General features: G+C 38.4%; 1 non-coding gene across 1 annotated transcript; it reads right to left on the bottom strand.

Annotated features, from left to right (window-relative positions):
- Window positions 1-16,786: 16,786 nt before the first annotated feature.
- Window positions 16,787-16,893, bottom strand: LOC129670846 (U6 spliceosomal RNA). Its single transcript, XR_008719257.1, has one exon. It is a non-coding gene; the product is annotated as a U6 spliceosomal RNA (small nuclear RNA).
- Window positions 16,894-17,386: the final 493 nt, after the last annotated feature.

The raw sequence follows: 17,386 nt of genomic DNA, 5'->3' as shown, positions 1-17,386 counted from the left end.
CTCCAGTTGGCTAATGCTTTCATCATATCCTGAGGCTCTGTGCATACCACAAGCAAGACATGCAGGAAGTTACATACATATTTCAAATGCCCCAAAAATGTGATGTTGAAAAAGACATAGCATTCTTTTTTCAGAAACCACCACATTGGCTTTTTCTCTGAGTTTGTTCCTTGGACAATTGCTTAATTTTGTCATTTTTCTCGGCCCAAGTTGTCAGCGTTTATTTGGAAATTTCTTTTTAACTATCAGGAGTCTTCAATTAGATTACCTTGCACATATAATTTACAAATTAATTTTATGTGGCTTCATTAAGCTTCTCCTATTTTATATGTTTAGGTTTTCTAAATTTGGTGTTATATGTGATGACATTGAAGCCCTGGAAAGCAGTTCCATCTGCTGTTCATATTTTGGATAAGTGTCCCAGAATGATCCGTGTGTTAAAGGTTTGGTGCCATGAACTTGGTACTATTTGGAGGAAGCAGAGCTCTTAAGAGATATGCCTTGTTTGAACTTTTCTTCTCAAATAGAATTGTGTCTTTGAAGGGGATGTTAGAATCCACACTCTCTATGCCATCATGCTTATCCCATAGGATACTACTTCATCCCATGCCCCAAAGTCATGGAACCTTCTGACGATGGTCAGAAACCATCAGGCAAAACAAACTTTATCAATTAAGTTGATTATCTCAGATATTTTGGTGTAGTAGCAGAAAGTTGATAAATAGAATTTCTTTAAAGTATATAGTAAACCAAAGGCTAATCTTGGAAGACAAACCTTCTGGTTTCAAACATAATTTTTTTTTTATTTTTATTATTAGTTACATTTTATTAACTCTGTATCCCAGCTATATCCTGCTCCCTCATTACCTCCCAACACCACCCTCCCTCCCTCATCTCCTCCCTGCCCCTTTCCAAGTCCACTGCTTGGTCCTTGTGGAGCTCCTATCCTCTCCACGTCATACTAACCCCCCCCCTTCTTTCATATGATTCCCTGCACTCTGCCAAAGGTTTGGTTATGAGTCTTAGTATCTGCTTTGATACTCTGTTAGATAGAGTCTTTCAGAGGCCCTCTGCAGTAAGCTCCTGTCCTGTTACTTGTTTTCTCCTATGTCCAATGCACATGCCATTTGTCTTTCTAAGTGATGGTTGATCATCTTACTCCTTGTCCTCTTTCTTGTTTATCTTCTTTAGGTGTATAGATTTCATTATGTTTATCACATCTTATAGGTCTATATAAGTGAGTATATACCATGTGTGTCTTTCTCCTTCTGGGATACTTCACTCAGAATGATCTTTTCTAGATCCCACCATTTGCCTGCAAATTTCATGATTTCCTCTTTTTTGATTGCTGAGTGTTATTCCATTGTGTAAAAAACCATAATTTCAGAAAAGGGAAGATCCTCCCTACCCAACCACCCCAGCATATCAAGTAGCAGCCCAGCCATTTTTGAAAAGTACCACCATTTTGTGCTATTTACTTATGCAAGATGGCATTCTCAGCATTGATGATTATAAAATCAGAATATTGATCTACTCTGAAAAATATTGAAGATATTCTGTCTAATAGCAGCTAATGTTCAGGCAAGGGTTATTTATATAAAATAAATAAGCACATTCATCTCAAAGTATGTGTTTGCTTTTTTGTCTATGATAGTTGGTAAAACACTATGTCCACTAAAACTTTCCAGATATTATTTCATGGTTTGTTAGAAGTAAATGTTTGCTTGAATACATGTTTTGTACATCTACATACCTGATATCAGGTAAAAATTTCTCGGGAAAAAAGGAGTCAGAAGTGGGAAACGTTTCAACAGCCCTGTTTTAGATTACTTTTTATGAGGTTCTTCACATTTCATATTTCTACACCCATTGTCTTGTTTTTGGCCTAAATCATTATTATATTATGCCTAAATAATTAAAGCCACCTTCTTGGACTTTTTCTACATATAATCACTTTTGAAAACCTTCTTACACTCTGTTGTTAGTCCTACAAAACTCTGCATGCCCCAGGCTACCTTAGCTCTCTATTCCTCAGATATTTTGGGAGCTTGAAATGGAGGCTCCTCTACAGGCTGGCCAGAAGTTATACTTTACCTTTTGGCTTCTGACCAAAGTAAAAATAAACAGTGACTGGAATTCTAATGTATGTCAATGGAAGTTGGGAATCATAGGAAAATTCTCATAATTGATACCTATCATATGATCCAGAGACCTTATTAGGTATTTTCTTCTAAGGAAGAGAAAACATGGCTGGGTGTGGTGCTGTATGACTATAATCCCAGCATTCAATCTGTGGTTTTAAACTACCATCACATTATTGCGTGTAAGGCAGCAGTTACAAGACCTGACAAGGGAACAAGGGATTCTGATAGCAGTTTGTATTTTGGAAATGGATAGGCAATTGTCAAATTTATCAAAGAGCACACTGCAGACTTGTATGTGTTATATTATATATAACTTCCTTCCAAAAATGTAAATAAGTAGTGGACCCATTAAAAAATGCCTTGCTGTGTCTAGAGACAAAGTACTTTGAAATGAATTTTTAAAATGAATTGACATGTGAAAAAAAAAGATATATAGATGATATAGGATTGATACTAGTGAAATATTTATTTTGTAAACCTTGCATTTTCTATGGGAATTTGAAATTTTTTGATGTATGATATGATTTCCCATATTTTCTCATAGATGTCGTCTGTCCTTGCCAACATGGTCCACTTCTGTTTTGTATATGCAGTTCTTTGTCAACTCTTGGCTCTTAACTTAAAAATACTCTTCTCATTTTCTTTGGAAATCAAATCAAGCTCTATAAAATCCTCAGTTTTGATGACTAATTTTGTCTCTCTCTTGATGGTTAATTAATATTACACTATTCATTATAACTTAATTATGCATTTTAAAACAGGCATCCTACTCTACTGAGATTGTCAAAATCTGTGGATTTGCCATAGAGACTTAGTTTGGATTATCTTGCCTTTAACCTTAGAAAATTGCTATATCTCTTAGACAATAATTATGAAGATATGCTAATTTGTGTTACTATTGTGCATGACATAGTCCAAGAAATGATAATTATAGTCTTTATGATGTTTAACTAAAATCTTATTCTTCATTTCAGTATGTGTTCAATAAAGGTTGACACAGTGCCTCTGCATTCTTTTGTAAAATTTGACATAGCCACTAAAAATATATTTCTTTAATAGGTGAATGAAAACATTAACAGCTCAGTGTACTTTACTAGTGTGCTATGTTATCTTTGTCTGGCTCTCTTTTCCAGAAGCGTAGTTTTAATTAAATTACCTCTCAGAAGGAACACAAAGCTAAACTAATTTCAAATGGCCAACTATGCTTTACCACATGCTTTTGTGACGTTGTATTAGAAGGGCCTCTATGTCTTGATCAGCTCTGTGATCATAAAAAGACATGTTGGGTATGCACTTCTGTTTTCCAGTGTTTCCTTGTATGCTTTCCAGCTAGTTATTCAGTCAGTCAGTCAGTCAGTCAGTCAGTCAGTCAGTCAGTCAGAGAGTCAGAGAGTCAGTCAGCTAGTCATCTTCTAGACTGAGCAGCTCTGGAGCTCAAAGGATGCTGACGTTTTAAAGTCTGCAACACAGAATAAAACAAACAGAAGTTTGATGCCTTTTCTGTTTCTTTAGGGAAATATTAAAACATTTATCAGAAGCTGTAATTTTGTGAACTTCAAAAACTTGACAAAATCCAGTATCCTATCAGATCAGGATTAAGACTCATCCCTTTCATAAGCAACAGTGCACAATGAAAGCACAATCATTTCTCTAGGATACAAACTATAAAAAGCTTAAAATACCCTGAAGGAAACATTAACAAGGTATGCACCTTGTTGGAGGGGCCTTTCCTTCAACAACAGCAGAGGGACCTGACAAACATCATAATTGACTATAGATCCTTTCTGCAAGTCCATCAGAATAAGGTTTTTTTTTGTCACTTCAATTTATTATTTTAATATATATTTATTTATTACAATTTATTCACTCTGTATCCTAACTGTAGCTCCCTCCTTCACTCTCTCCCAATCCCGCCCTTCCTCCCTCTTCTACTCCCATGCCCCTCCTCCAGTCCACTGATAGGGGAGGTCCTCCTCTCCTTCCATCTGACCCTAGTCTATCATGTCTCATAAGGACAGGCTGCATTGACTTTCTCTGTGGCCTGGTAAGGCTGATTCCCCCTCAGGGAGAGGTAATCAAAGAGCCAGCTACTGAGTTCATGTCAGAGACAATCCATGTTCCCATTACTAGGGAACCCACTTGAAGACTGAGCTGTCATGGGCTACATCTGTGAAGGAGTTCTAGGTTATCTCTATGAATGGTCCTTGGTTGGAGTATCAGAATCTGAAAAGACCCCTAGGCCCAGATTTTTTGGTTCTGTTGCTCTCCTTGTAGAGCTCCTGTCCCCTCCAGGTCTTTCTCTCTCCCCTTTCTATCATAAGATCCCCTGCACTCTGCCCAAAGTTTAGCTATGAGTCTCAGCATCTGCTTTAATACCCTGCTGGGTAGAGTCTTTCAGAGGCCCTCTGTGGTAGGCTCCTGTCCTGTTCCCTGTTTTCTCCCACTTCTGATGTCCATCCTTTTTGCCTTTCTGAATGAGGATTGATCATCTTACCCAGGGTCCTTCTTGATTAGCTTCTTACAGTGTACAGATTTTAGTATGATTATCCTATATTATGAGTCTAATATCCACTTACAAGTGAGTATATACCATGTCTGTCTTTCTCCTTCTGGGATACCTCACTCAGGATGACCTTTCCTAGTTCCCACCATTTGCCTGTAAATTTCATGATTTCCTTGTTTTTAATTGCTAAGTAGTATTCCATTGTATAAATGTATCACAATTTCTGTATCCATTCCTCAGTTGAGGGATCCCTGGGTTGTTTCCAGATTCTGGCTATTACGAATAAAGTTGCTACAAACATGGTTTAACAAATGTCCTTGTTGTATACTTGAGCATATTTTGGATATCTGTCCAGGAGTAGTATAGCTGGACCTTGAGGAAGCAGTATTCCTAATTTTCTGAGAAAATGCCAGATTGATTTCCATAGTGGTTGTACAAGTTTACATTCCAACCACCAATAGAGGAGGGTTCCCCTTTCTCCACATCTTCTCCAAATGTGTAAACATCATTTAGAATTCTAGAACCATGGTACATGAATGCTATTGTGTGAACAATCTCCTTCTTTTATGATATCACAAGAATTTATGGCTAATGTACAGATAGATTCAATACATAAACATAGCTTTTCTGCATTTTCCAAAAAATGAGATCTTTCATAGGAGCCATACCAGAAGGGGCAGCCAGAACACAACTATAAAGAAACCATGTTTTTTCCATTTTTCAGCGTTAAGGTCACAGGAAAACACTTTATGCCATCCTGACCCCTTAGAAAATGTGTTTCAAGTAAAGGCTCACGGGGTAGTCAGTGGATGTTAGTGGATGCGCAAACACAGGTATGCTAGAGCTTACGTTAAGAGGCTGAAAGGTCCAAGCAAACCGGAGGCTCACTCGGTGGAGAGGGTCACCTGCTCCTGTCTGCAACAGTACAGTTGCAGAAACTGCAGTCCTGTCAGAGGAGAAGCTAGCCTAAGTCTCCCCGAGTTCTGTGGGAGCAGGTTATGAAACTGTGTGGCAAACTACGGGTAGCCATATTTGAGGTCTCCTACTACCCTTTATGCAACAGCCTTTGTGTCTGACAGTTTTTCTAGACAGTTTTCTTGTACAAAGGCAGTCAGGCAAGGATCAGATGTCTAGAACAACAAATTCACATGGGCTTTGACACTAATGTCAAATTATCAACATTAAAGCTAAATATCCTTACCATTTTCATACTGTTCCCAAGTACTGGCTGAAAAGTTCACTTTCCATGTCCATAGTCTCCATGTTTATATCACTGGTTATAGTCAAAGTGCCTTCTATAAGACTTGGGTTTTTTTTAATCTTTACATATTACAACAGCTTTTAAAAATAATACTTTTAGTTTTTGAGATTATAATACAATTACATTATTTCCCCCTTCCCTTTTGTCCCTCCAAACCTTCTACAACAGGTTTTTATGGTGGTCTAGACTATCAGAAACTTTTCTCTCTTGCCCTCTACAGTTTTGGAAATGCTACCACATAGATACTGGTACTCACAAATATACATGGAGTTGTCCTTTAACCTAGCAACACATGTCAATGAGCAGTTTAAGAGAGAGCACTCAAGTTTTAAAAGAATGCATTTTTCCATGTTTACTCCCAAGGATTCAGGAGAGAGTAACTTCCTTATCTCTTTCCAGTTTGCAGTGCCTGCTAGCATCCCTTGGATTATAACTCCATGCCTCTGATCTCTTCTCTTGTATCTTCTCATTGTGTTTTCTCTCTATTTCTTCTGCTTTCATCTGTTACATTCCCTTAGTTTCCCTCTATACATGGATCAAATACAGAGTCCTTCCTGATTATCCAAGATAATTACTTTTTCTCAAAATCCTTAACTCAGTCACTCAAAGATGAATTTTCATTATGGGATAACTTACTTATTCCGTTATTAGTTAACTTTTGCGGGTGTCAAACATGAAGAGCTGATACGTTCAGGGCAAGCTTATCCATTGTCCAACCATCCTCCATAATTTTAAAGGCTTCATTTGCACTTCTCAACCTAATACTCCCATTCTTCTTGTATGAATTACATTTGCAAGAGTAAGGCTCATTCACCATGTATGGTCAGGAGAACTAATCCAGTTCCAGAAGTTCAATATTTCTGTTAATTCATTGAGAAAAAAAGCAAACAAAAATACCCAGAAACTAAAAGACACTTCTTCATAAGTCAAAAGAATATGTAAGACTCCTTTTGATTTTAGTGTTGGCTTGCTAAGGTGCATCAAAGAGAATACTATATAAAATATAAGCTGAAGCGGAGCTTAAAATAATGCTAGGTAAAAATCAAGATAACCAGGAAAATTACCGGTGCCCCTTCCGTTCTAAGGATTGACACTGGGGAATGAGGTGACACAAGTTCCCAAGCCTAGTGACAATTGCTGATCCGAATACTTGCTGAACTTTCTTGTATTCCTTGAACTCTCTGTACATTCACACTTTTGTTCATTTGTGGTCAATTGTCCAGTCTGCACAAAGTTGTTGAATGTTCCATGTGTGCCACACACAGAATTATGCTCTGATAATTCAGTCTTGAGTTAAAAAAAAAAAAAAAGGTATAATCTCTCTCCTCCAGCTTCTGATTTGGGGATAAGATCTCTTGGCTTTTAGTAAAAGGAAATATAAACATATCATCTCTCAGATGAAAAATTCTGGGCCAAAGATTTTATAGTAATAGCTTTAAGGACACGATCAAATCTAAAATGTATAAGACCCAAACCAGATGGAACTGGAGACAAAAGGGACAGTGGCCCCTCACTGTTTGTACCTCTCCACGTGCTGATTCTCCTTCTGAGGCAAATGCAGGGTATTGCTAAGTTTTGCTAGGATAAAGGAATAAGAATTGCTATTCAGCTGAGGTCTTTAAAGTCCTCAGAGATTTGGAAAAGTGGGGCTCTGAGTCCCTTCATGTGCCTGTTTCCAACAGAGCAGCTGTTTCCAGTTGCTCTACATCTTGGGCTTTCAAATAAAATGTTCTGTAAAAAAAAAGGAGAACAATGGAGACTGAAAACTTGATTTACAAGAAGAGACCCCACAGTGACCAGGAGCTTGCATGGGAAACAACTCAAAACCCATGCACAGGCCATTGCCAGCCAGGCACTCTCCTAGATGAACAAGGGACATCTCAACCAATACCTACCCAGTGGTGCTGACCACCAGAGATGACGATAACCTGATTTGTTCTGGTGTTGCATTATTTTTCCTAATGTGACAGAAACAATAGCCATGAAGGGAGTGAAGAAAGGCAAACACTGTTGTTTCTCACCAGTTGTGCCACCTAACAAGTGACGTCCCTGCTTATGTCCTGCATATTTCACTTTTCGAAGCACTTTGCAGCTTGATGAGTTTCTAAAGAGCTGCCCATGGAGATTGAAAGCACGAGGATCATCGAAAATTGCATAAAGTGGAGCAAAAACTAGCAAGAGAGGGAAAGAACTGAGTTGGCATCTGGGAGTTCGATGAAAACCTCCTCTCAATTATGTATTATCTTTATTATCTTGCAAGGTTTTAGGCAGACATGCGCAGCATCTATTTCTCAAACTGTTCTAGCCTCCATAGGCTGTTGATGTGTTCTGGCCCTACCATTGCCCAATCTAGCCTTTAGGAAATTATCTTAAGTGATTTTCTTTTCTCAAATGATATCTTTTGATTTGACACCTAAATCTCTGAGGCTATTTCATTCTTATTAATACTTACAATTTCTTTTTTTTCCTTACAATTTCTTTAGAAACCTAGAATATCAAATGTCAGTGGCTAGGTGTGGTAGTATATGCCTTTAACTCAAATATCAACTGAAATGGAAACATAACCATAAGTTTAAAGCCAACCTGGGCTCTTGTCTCTGAAAAATAAAGGAAAAAAAAAGACAAAATGCAGTACACATTCCAACATGATCACAAAGTCTCTTATAAGAAATGACCTGTTTAAAGATCTTGGCCTGTTTGTACCTATTCTCAGATCTTAGCTGTGTAGAGACCTTGTGGAAAAAAATTAAAAGAAAGAAATATTTGCAAGCATTAAATACCAAATGGGATAATGAGTTTCATTCTTGCATAAAGAGACAAGAGTCAGGCAAGGCAAAAATGTTGGCCTATCACCCCAGTGTCTTGGCTCTACTAGCCCAAATGTTTCAGAATGTACAAATAATCTTATGGATGGGACTACAGAGATACAGCTTGATATGTTTCTTCCTCTGGAAGAATAATGTTCATTTGATCCACAAAGTTTTATCTGGTAGCTACATAAACTCACTATGAAAAGCTCCACAAGGAGACCAACAAAGTCAAGAAATCTGAGTCCAGGGGGCCTGCAGAGACTGATACACCAACCAAGGGTCAGACATGGAGAGGACCTAGATTCCCTGCTCAGATGTAGCCCATAGGCAGATCAAACTTCATGTGGGTTCTCTAGTAAGGGGAACCGGGGTTATTTTTTTGATCCCTTCCCCCTGGTGGAGCAGCCTTGCCAGGCCACAGAGGAAGAGGATGCAGGAAGTCTTGATGAGACTTGATAGGCTTGGGTCAGATGGAAGGGGAGAAAGGTTCCCCCTTCCTGAAGTGTAGGAGAGGGGAATGGAGGAAGAGGGAGGGAAAGTGGGAGCAGGAGGAGATGAGGGAGGGGGGATACAATAGGGTTATAAAGTCAATAAATTATAAAAAATTAAAAAGTGGAAAAATTATTAAAATGAATATATAATGATTCATTAAAATTATTCAATGGTATTATAATGTGATATTTATTATATCTTAACATTATATATAATTTTATAAAATACTAGCACTTTATATTGGAAATAATTAAATTTATACATTTTAAATAATATTCTATGTATTGTTTTTATCTTTTTAATTTCATACGATCAAGTTAAATATTCTATATACTTAATAGAATATTTATATCTATATATTCCCAATATTTTTGGCCTTTCATTGCTTTATAAGTGTATATATTAAACATATATAGTCAACTGGACCTCTGTAGCATGCAGACAAAAGTATATCTTAAGTCTCATGAATCAATAACAAAAGGTATAAAACAGGCCATAGTGGAAGAGGTTAAGTTCTGAAGTCCAGGGCCCAGTGAGAATTGGCTCATAGCACGTGAATCTAAGTTCCTTTTCTTTATTTCCTAGCTGATCATTTTATGTACAACTGAAAGCTGGTTCTGTGTATGTTAAATGGCTAGAGAGGTGCTTAACAGTTGAGTGCACTTGTAGATCTTACCCCTAGAGGACCTAGCTTTGGCTCCTGGCACACACGTAGTATCTCACAAGTGTCATAAGTCCAGTTCCAGCAGATCCAATGCCCTTTCTTTGACCACCACAGGCACCAGGTACACACACACACACACACACACACACAGGCAAAACATCCGTACACATGAAATAATAGAAATAAATCTAAGTAAAATCGAAACTCCCATTGGAGAACTAAAACGTTATTCCTATTTAAGGAGGCTAAGGCAACCCCCTACCACTACTGAAGGCAGGCACAACCACCACTGCACCTGCAAATGCCAGCTGGGTAGGGGAGATTGGGTAACAGAGTATTGTTTTAAGAGAACAATAGATCTCCTTCTGGTAGAGTTGCATGAGCAATACAGCAACTACTGGAAAGTCTGGTAAATCTGTATGTGCATCTGGAATTGATAGGAAGAAATGACATGAGACCATTATTTTTCTTATATGAATTCAAAAAGTCATCTTGTTGAGCTCTTTATTTTTTTTCCTAAGGATATTTGTACTTCAACATAGTATAGCTCTTTCTTGTACACAGATGTACATGATGGATGAATAGAGCACAGGCCTATGGTTTCAATGTTCTCACCCTCCAGAACTGAATTATACCAAGATGCTGCTAATTACACAATAGCTCTTTTAAATGAAAGCTCACAGCAACAGAACTCACAGTAGGGGATTCTAATGAGCAGTGTTCTAATAATGAAGACTTGAGTCTTTGCTTTTGAAGAGATGGTCTGCTATTAAAATGAGAGGTAAGAAAACCTGGAACAGAAAAAAAAAATCCATACAATTTAGAGAGGAAGCAGTACTAGGAAACCAAGCACCATTTTCTTTACTGTGACTCCTTCTTCACTGAGGTTTTGGACATCTGTCATCCGAGGGAGTTATCATGTTTGCCATCCTAGTGTGATTTTAATATTATATTTACTTTACATGAGAATATTTTATGCCATATGCAAAGGAACCGGACTCAAGCTGATGGACTTCTTTTCTTCTATGCTGGATACACTGCTACTAAGGATGAGTAGTAGTGAATTGTTGCTACTGGCCAGCATGTTTCAAGGGTGGGGACACTGCTTCTCCATTCTATTGTACTCTCATACTCCCTCTACAGCTAAGGTAGGTGAGCATGGAGCTTGTGGGTGGTTTCATAGCTAAAGGCTGAAGAAGTATTCAACGGCAGGACATACTGACTATGCCACAAGAGATGTTTTACCAAGAACTTAGGGTTTTTATGAGACCTGATTTTTTTTTAGGTATTCACCAGTTGTTGGTGGTGCTTAAATATACTTTTGCTCTTTTATCTATTTAAATTGAATGGTAGGCCCAGACACTAGGCAGATTGGTTCTGGGGCTCCTCTTAGGACCCCAGGGTGGGATAGATTGTTATGTTTCCAAGAAAATAGTCTATACATAGCTTTTCCTCCACATGAAATCTTAGCAAGACATCAAAGTTTGGATTATGGATGGCTGTTCACACTAACAACAGGACAATTCCTACCCTCATCCTACCTGCCAACACAAGTACTATTGGATCGTGTAAAGCAAATCTATCTGGCCCTGAACTGCCCCAGGCATTGCAAGACATTTGATTCCTTGATTTCCATTCATGCTGTAGCAATGATAGCCAAAGGCCCCTACACAAATACTAACTCCTCAGCAGAGGGGATACTGGCCCTAATTAAGAACCAGTGAGCTGGGGCTTTCAGTGTTGTACAGTCAGGAGGCAGCTGCTCTTAGCTGCAAAAACCAGCCCTGGCCTTACATCATTTTGGTCCTAGCTCAAGAATGCTAGGAGCAGATAACAGGAGGCTGCAGACAGAGTCACATTAAGCCCCTGCTGTGGGACAAAGGCCTGTTAGATCAAGGGAAGAGGATTTGAGAGTCAGATAAGAATGTGTGGAAGTAAAAAAATAAATAAATAAAGGGTCAGTCTCTACAGTGAGGTAGAGTCTGTGGATGCGAAAGGAAGGGAAAGGCATGTCTCCAGTGAGTGGTGGGACTGAGCAGGAGGGAGCTCAGCCACATATGGCAGGCTGCCAGCTTCCCAAATGCTGTTGGTTCATGATATGGCAAGTCTGTCTGAAACCTCACAATCCCTTCAGCCTTTATAATCACTCTTTAATAACCTAGTAACTACCCATTGGTCCCACAGAAAACTAGCCAAATATCTACTTTCATGTCTGTTATAACTTATTCTTGAAACATGTCACTATGAAGACTAAAAGGCTTGATGCCCCGTTCAACACATTTTGAATTATATTTTTGAAAGAGGATGTTTGGGCAATGACACACAAATTGCATGCACAAAGCAAATTAATTATTTGCAGATATGTAGTGTAATTATATGGGTTTATGCTATCCATCTGTGAACCCTAGGCTCCCCCAGCACAGGCACTGCTTATAATAAAAGGGTTTAATAGCTTTAAGAAAAATGTATTATGCTTACATTTGCACGAGAGAACTGTCTGTTATGTGATGGTGTTCATGGGTTCATATGGATACAAGGAGCCTGCAAGGACAGAGCGGTCCATTCCTTATCGTTAAAGAGGAAAGCTTTTCAGCATACCATAAAGGATGGTTTGAAGGGAGCCCCACAGGCACTTAAAGAACCTCTCGATTGTTTAATATCTTTCATCCTCAGGAAATTTTGTTATTGTGTCTACATTTCCTACAGCAATCTAAACTATCCATAATCGTTTGGAGCTGCATGAGGACTAAGTCCCTTCACTGTGCTCAAATGCGTCATAACTGAAGGCTGTTATTTAAAGACATGAGGTGTTCTGCAGACTAGACAGAAATCACTATATTTATCTTTTCCATATAAGTCTTATGATGGCTAATAGTTTACTGTAAATTCCATACAAATGTTCCATATCTTTTTTTTTTTTTTTTTTTTTTTTCCAGCGCTGGGAGTGGAACCGAGGGAGATTGACAAATGCTACACAAGCACTGTATTTCTGAGAGCATGGCTAACCCTCCCATACTGTGTGTGTGTGTGTGTGTGTGTGTGTGTGTGTGTGTGTGTGTGTGTGTGTGTGTGTGTGTGTTGGGGCATATGGAGGTGCCCGTGAGTATGTGCATGGCTTGGAGTTTAGAACTTACTGCGAAGGGTTTTCCTCCATCCCGTTCCTCCTTCAGAAGTCTGAGACAAGATCCGTCACTGGAGTTCACTGATGGGCTAGACTTGCTGTCAAGCCAGTATCATCCAGTCACTGTCTCCCAGCAGGGAGATCACACGGTTTGTGCTGCTGTGCGTGGTTTCCTAGTGGGTGCTGAGAGTCTGAACACAGGGCCTCCTGCTTGCGCATGCGCTTTGCCGGCTGAGCCTTCTCAGCACCCAAATTCATTTTTAATCACAACCAAAACCCTTCATGACACTCCAGGCAGCGCAAGATTTTATAGCCGAGAAAATCATCTCAGCTATCCTTTCATATTTTTTTATTTAACTGTGTTGGCATCGTATCAGCTTTTAATACGAATCGTATAACTGACTGGGTGCCCTCCGTGTTTAAGTACGTCATTCTCCTGGTGTAATAACCCAGGACCTGACATGTCAAATGCACAGGAAACAGAAAGAATCAGAAAAAGAGGACCACACCTTTGCGAGGGGATCTAGGGAACGGGTTGCAGAATATATATCCTTTAATGTTATCTTACAGAACGAGAAAGAGATCTTCAGCACAGGAAGTTTACAGGAAATATATGAGAAAGCCTAAACTGATGGTTAAGATAAAAAGAGAGATGAAAATATCCCATGTGATCAGCATGTTGACATAAGGTAAGGGAAAAGAGCGTGAGTGAAGTTGGTCATGCTTCTCCTGTTTATCCCGTAGGTCATATTTAGCGTCGGACACACATTTTACCCATGAAGACCGCTAGGATCAGATCATAGGGGCAATCGTTTTCACAGTTAGACAGACAGTGGGTAGCAAAACAAGACTAGGAACCCAGGCCTAGTTGACAGAAAAGCACACACTGTGTGTTCACCATTCTATGCTGTCATCCCGAAAGTGGACAGCAGTCCGATCATGAAGGTCTTGGCTGCCTTGCTAAAGAACTGTGATTTTCTTTGATTTCCTTAGCCAAGGAAGTTTGGAACCATTCTTAAATCTCTGTTTTTAGGGACCGTTGATATTGCTCACAGGGTAAAGCCACTCGCCTCCAAGCTTGATGACGGGAGTTTGATTCCCAGGACCCACATGGTGGAAACAAAACCAACTACCTCGAAGAAGTCTTGGGACCTTCACGCTCACACCATGGCATGAGCACACCCATTCTCCCCCCCACCCTTATACAATAAATGTAAAAAATTAATTTCTCTTCTTATAAAATAAAAGATTGTAGAAATGGCTCTTGTGGTAGTCGGCACGACAAATTTTGAAGTAGAGGTGATGATTAAATGGATGTAATAAAGAAACCTAAGGTAATAACCTAGATCCCAGCTAATAAAGACTTGACTAAAGCAGTGACGGGTTATGTCATAGATGAGCACACAGATGCGTGGGCTCTTCCAAGGCTTCATCCAGGAGCATCAGTACTGCTTTGATGTGCGGATAAGGCTCTGTGAGGAGTCTGGGATCTCTCCCAGGTTACTGACTACAGCATAGAATGGGATAATGTTAACGCTGGTTCTATAAATTAAAGTAGTAAATGCCATAATAAACAGTTTGGAGTAAAAGATAAAGAGTTCAGCTTTGGGACATGTGGAATTTCCAATAAAGATGTCCCGTACAAAAGAAATTCTCTGGAACTTGTGTTCAGAGTAACTGTGGGTTGGCTGAGAAAGGGAAAATGGCCCCAGGGACAGATAGGAAATCAAGACAACATGGGCCAAAGGGTGACTACCAAGGTACACCAAAAATCTTGTATTTTGTTCTGATTTGTATTTGTTCTGTATTTCGTTTGGTTGCTTTAGCAAGAAATATGTGTAGAAAGGAAGGTTTGATTCAAGAGGTGGAAATGAACCAAGAGGTAAGACACCTCAAAACCAGAAAAAAAGGTATTAGGAAAAGTAAATTGAGACAGGAAAGATGCTGTGATTTCAAGACCAGTCTGGGGGAATGGAGTGAGTATCGGCAGATCCTCGAAACAAGAACCTGCCACAAAGAAGGAAATAGGCATTCAAGATAGTTGTAACATCAGTGGTAGTATTTATTGGCCAGAGAAGTTCAAGGAAAAAAAAATGGGTAGAGAATAACACAGTGCTCGAGGAATACATGAAAAGTGAAGAAGTGAAAATAATGGTTCAACATGTGTTTTGAGAGTTTGGTACATAAATAATTGACTCTGTAGAAATCTCAGGACACATTCATGAAAGTAATTTATATATGTTGCCTTGCCTCAGAAAATCCCAGCTTTAATAACTATTTGTAGTGAAAATTAAGAAAAAGAATAGGACATTACCTAAATAAAGTTAACAAAGTTGTGATGTTTTTAAAGATTTTTGTTTCGTGTAAAGCAAGGGAGCTACAGAAAGGTTCAAAATTTAGTTTGCATGGACCCAGTATAAAAAAACAGATTTGCATGATGTAACCAAGGGGTGTTGATTTTCTGTTCTTTAGTGTTTATTCTGTAAAATTGAATTATTAATATCTTCTCACAAGAGGCCTTTAAAATGTGAATACAAGACTTTTTAAAGGCATTTGTTATCCCAAAATAATAAAAAAAAATAATCTGAAATTTGAATATCCAGTCTGAAAAAAAATATTAAGTGATATTTTAGAATCAAGATGTATACCTTCTTATACCATGACTATGAATATGTTATTTTCCTCGTGTTTCAGTAAGTTATTAATGAAGATATCTAAGAAGACTTATTTTCCAAAAATATGAAACCCCTGTCTTCTCAAGGTGCCTGAAAGCTGACTGTGTATTATCCTCTCTTTTTTATTTCGTGTCATTATCAATGTCATTCATATTGTGTATTAATATAGATAATATTTTGGCCCATGTTTGTTTTCAGGAGCATTCTAATATTTTATGGGTCTTTATAATAACCAATATGACTGGACTGACTTGCTCACTTTTTCCCCCAGAGCAGTAAAATTTGTTTTTTCTATTAACCATTTTTTCTTCTTTTAATTTAGTACAATTTATTCACTTTGTATCCCAGCTGTAGCCCTCTTCCTCATTCCCTCCCAATCTCACCCTTCCTCCCTCATGTCCTCCCATGCCCCTCTCAAAGTCCATTGACAGGGGAAGTCCTCCTCCCTTTCCATCTGACCCTAGCCTATCAAGTCTCATCAGGACTCGCTGCATTATCTACCTCTGTGGCCTGGGAAGGCTACTCCCCCCTCAGGGAGAGTGTACCCCACTTTTTAATTGGTTTACTTGTTTCATTGGTGTATAACTTCTTGAGTTCTTTATATATTCTTGATATTAGCCCTCAGTCAGATGTAGGGTTGGTGAGGATCTTTTCCCAGTCTGTGGGCTGTCATTTTGTTCTGATGACAGTGTCCTTTGCTTTAAAGAAGCTTTTCAGTTTCATGAAGTCCCATTTATTGCCTTTTGCTCTTAGAGCCTGTGCTGTTGGTATTCTGTTCTGTTCAGGAAGTTGTCTCCTGTGCCAATGAGTTCAAGACACTCACCCACTTTTTTTTCTAACAAATTTAGTGTGTCTGGTTTTATGTTGAGGTCTTTGATCCACTTGGACTTGAGTTTTGTGCAGAGTTATAAATATGTGTCTATTTGCATTTTCTACATGTAAACATCCAGTTAGATCAGCATTATTTCTTAAAGATGCTATCTTTTTTCCATTATATAGTTTTGCCTTCTTTGTAAAAAATTAAGTTTCCATAGGTGTGTGGGTTTATTTCTGGGTCTTCGATTCCATTGATCCATCATTCTATTTTTATGCCAGTTCCAAGCAGGTTTTTTTTTTTTTTTAATGGAATGCTTCACAAATTTGCATGTCATTCTTGCACAGGGGCCATGCTAATCTTCTTTGTATAGTTCCAATTTTAGTATATGTGCTGCTAACGCGAGCACTCCATGAAGTTTTTATTATTGTTGTTCTATAGTACAGCTTGAGATCAGGGATGGAGATACCTCCAGATAATCTGTTGTTATACAGGATTGTTTTTATCAATTCTGGGTTTTTTGTTTTTCCATATGAAGTTGAGAATTGTTCTTTCATGATCCGTAAAGAATTGTATTGGTATGTTGATGGGAATTGCATTGAATCTGTAGATTGTATTTGGCAGGATGGCCATTTTCACTGTTAATCCTACAAATCCATGAGCTTGGGAGATCTTTCCATATTCTGATATCTTCTTCAATTTCTTTTTTTTTTTATTGCAGTAAAAAAAAAAAAACAAACTATTGTATGATATTCAGAGCATAATGTGCTATTGCGAGGAAGGTTATTTTCATAGTAGATTTAACATGCACCTTCCTTTCTACAACCAATTTGTGCTAAACCATTCAAACAAGAACCAAATAAAATTAAAATAAAATGGTACTAAGTAGGTATTTTTAGTAC

The sequence above is a fragment of the Psammomys obesus genome, unplaced genomic scaffold (genome assembly GCF_907164565.1).
Source record: "Psammomys obesus unplaced genomic scaffold, mPsaObe1.curated_primary_1811, whole genome shotgun sequence".
Taxonomy (NCBI): domain Eukaryota; kingdom Metazoa; phylum Chordata; class Mammalia; order Rodentia; family Muridae; genus Psammomys; species Psammomys obesus.
This window is presented reverse-complemented; position numbering and strand designations above follow the sequence as displayed.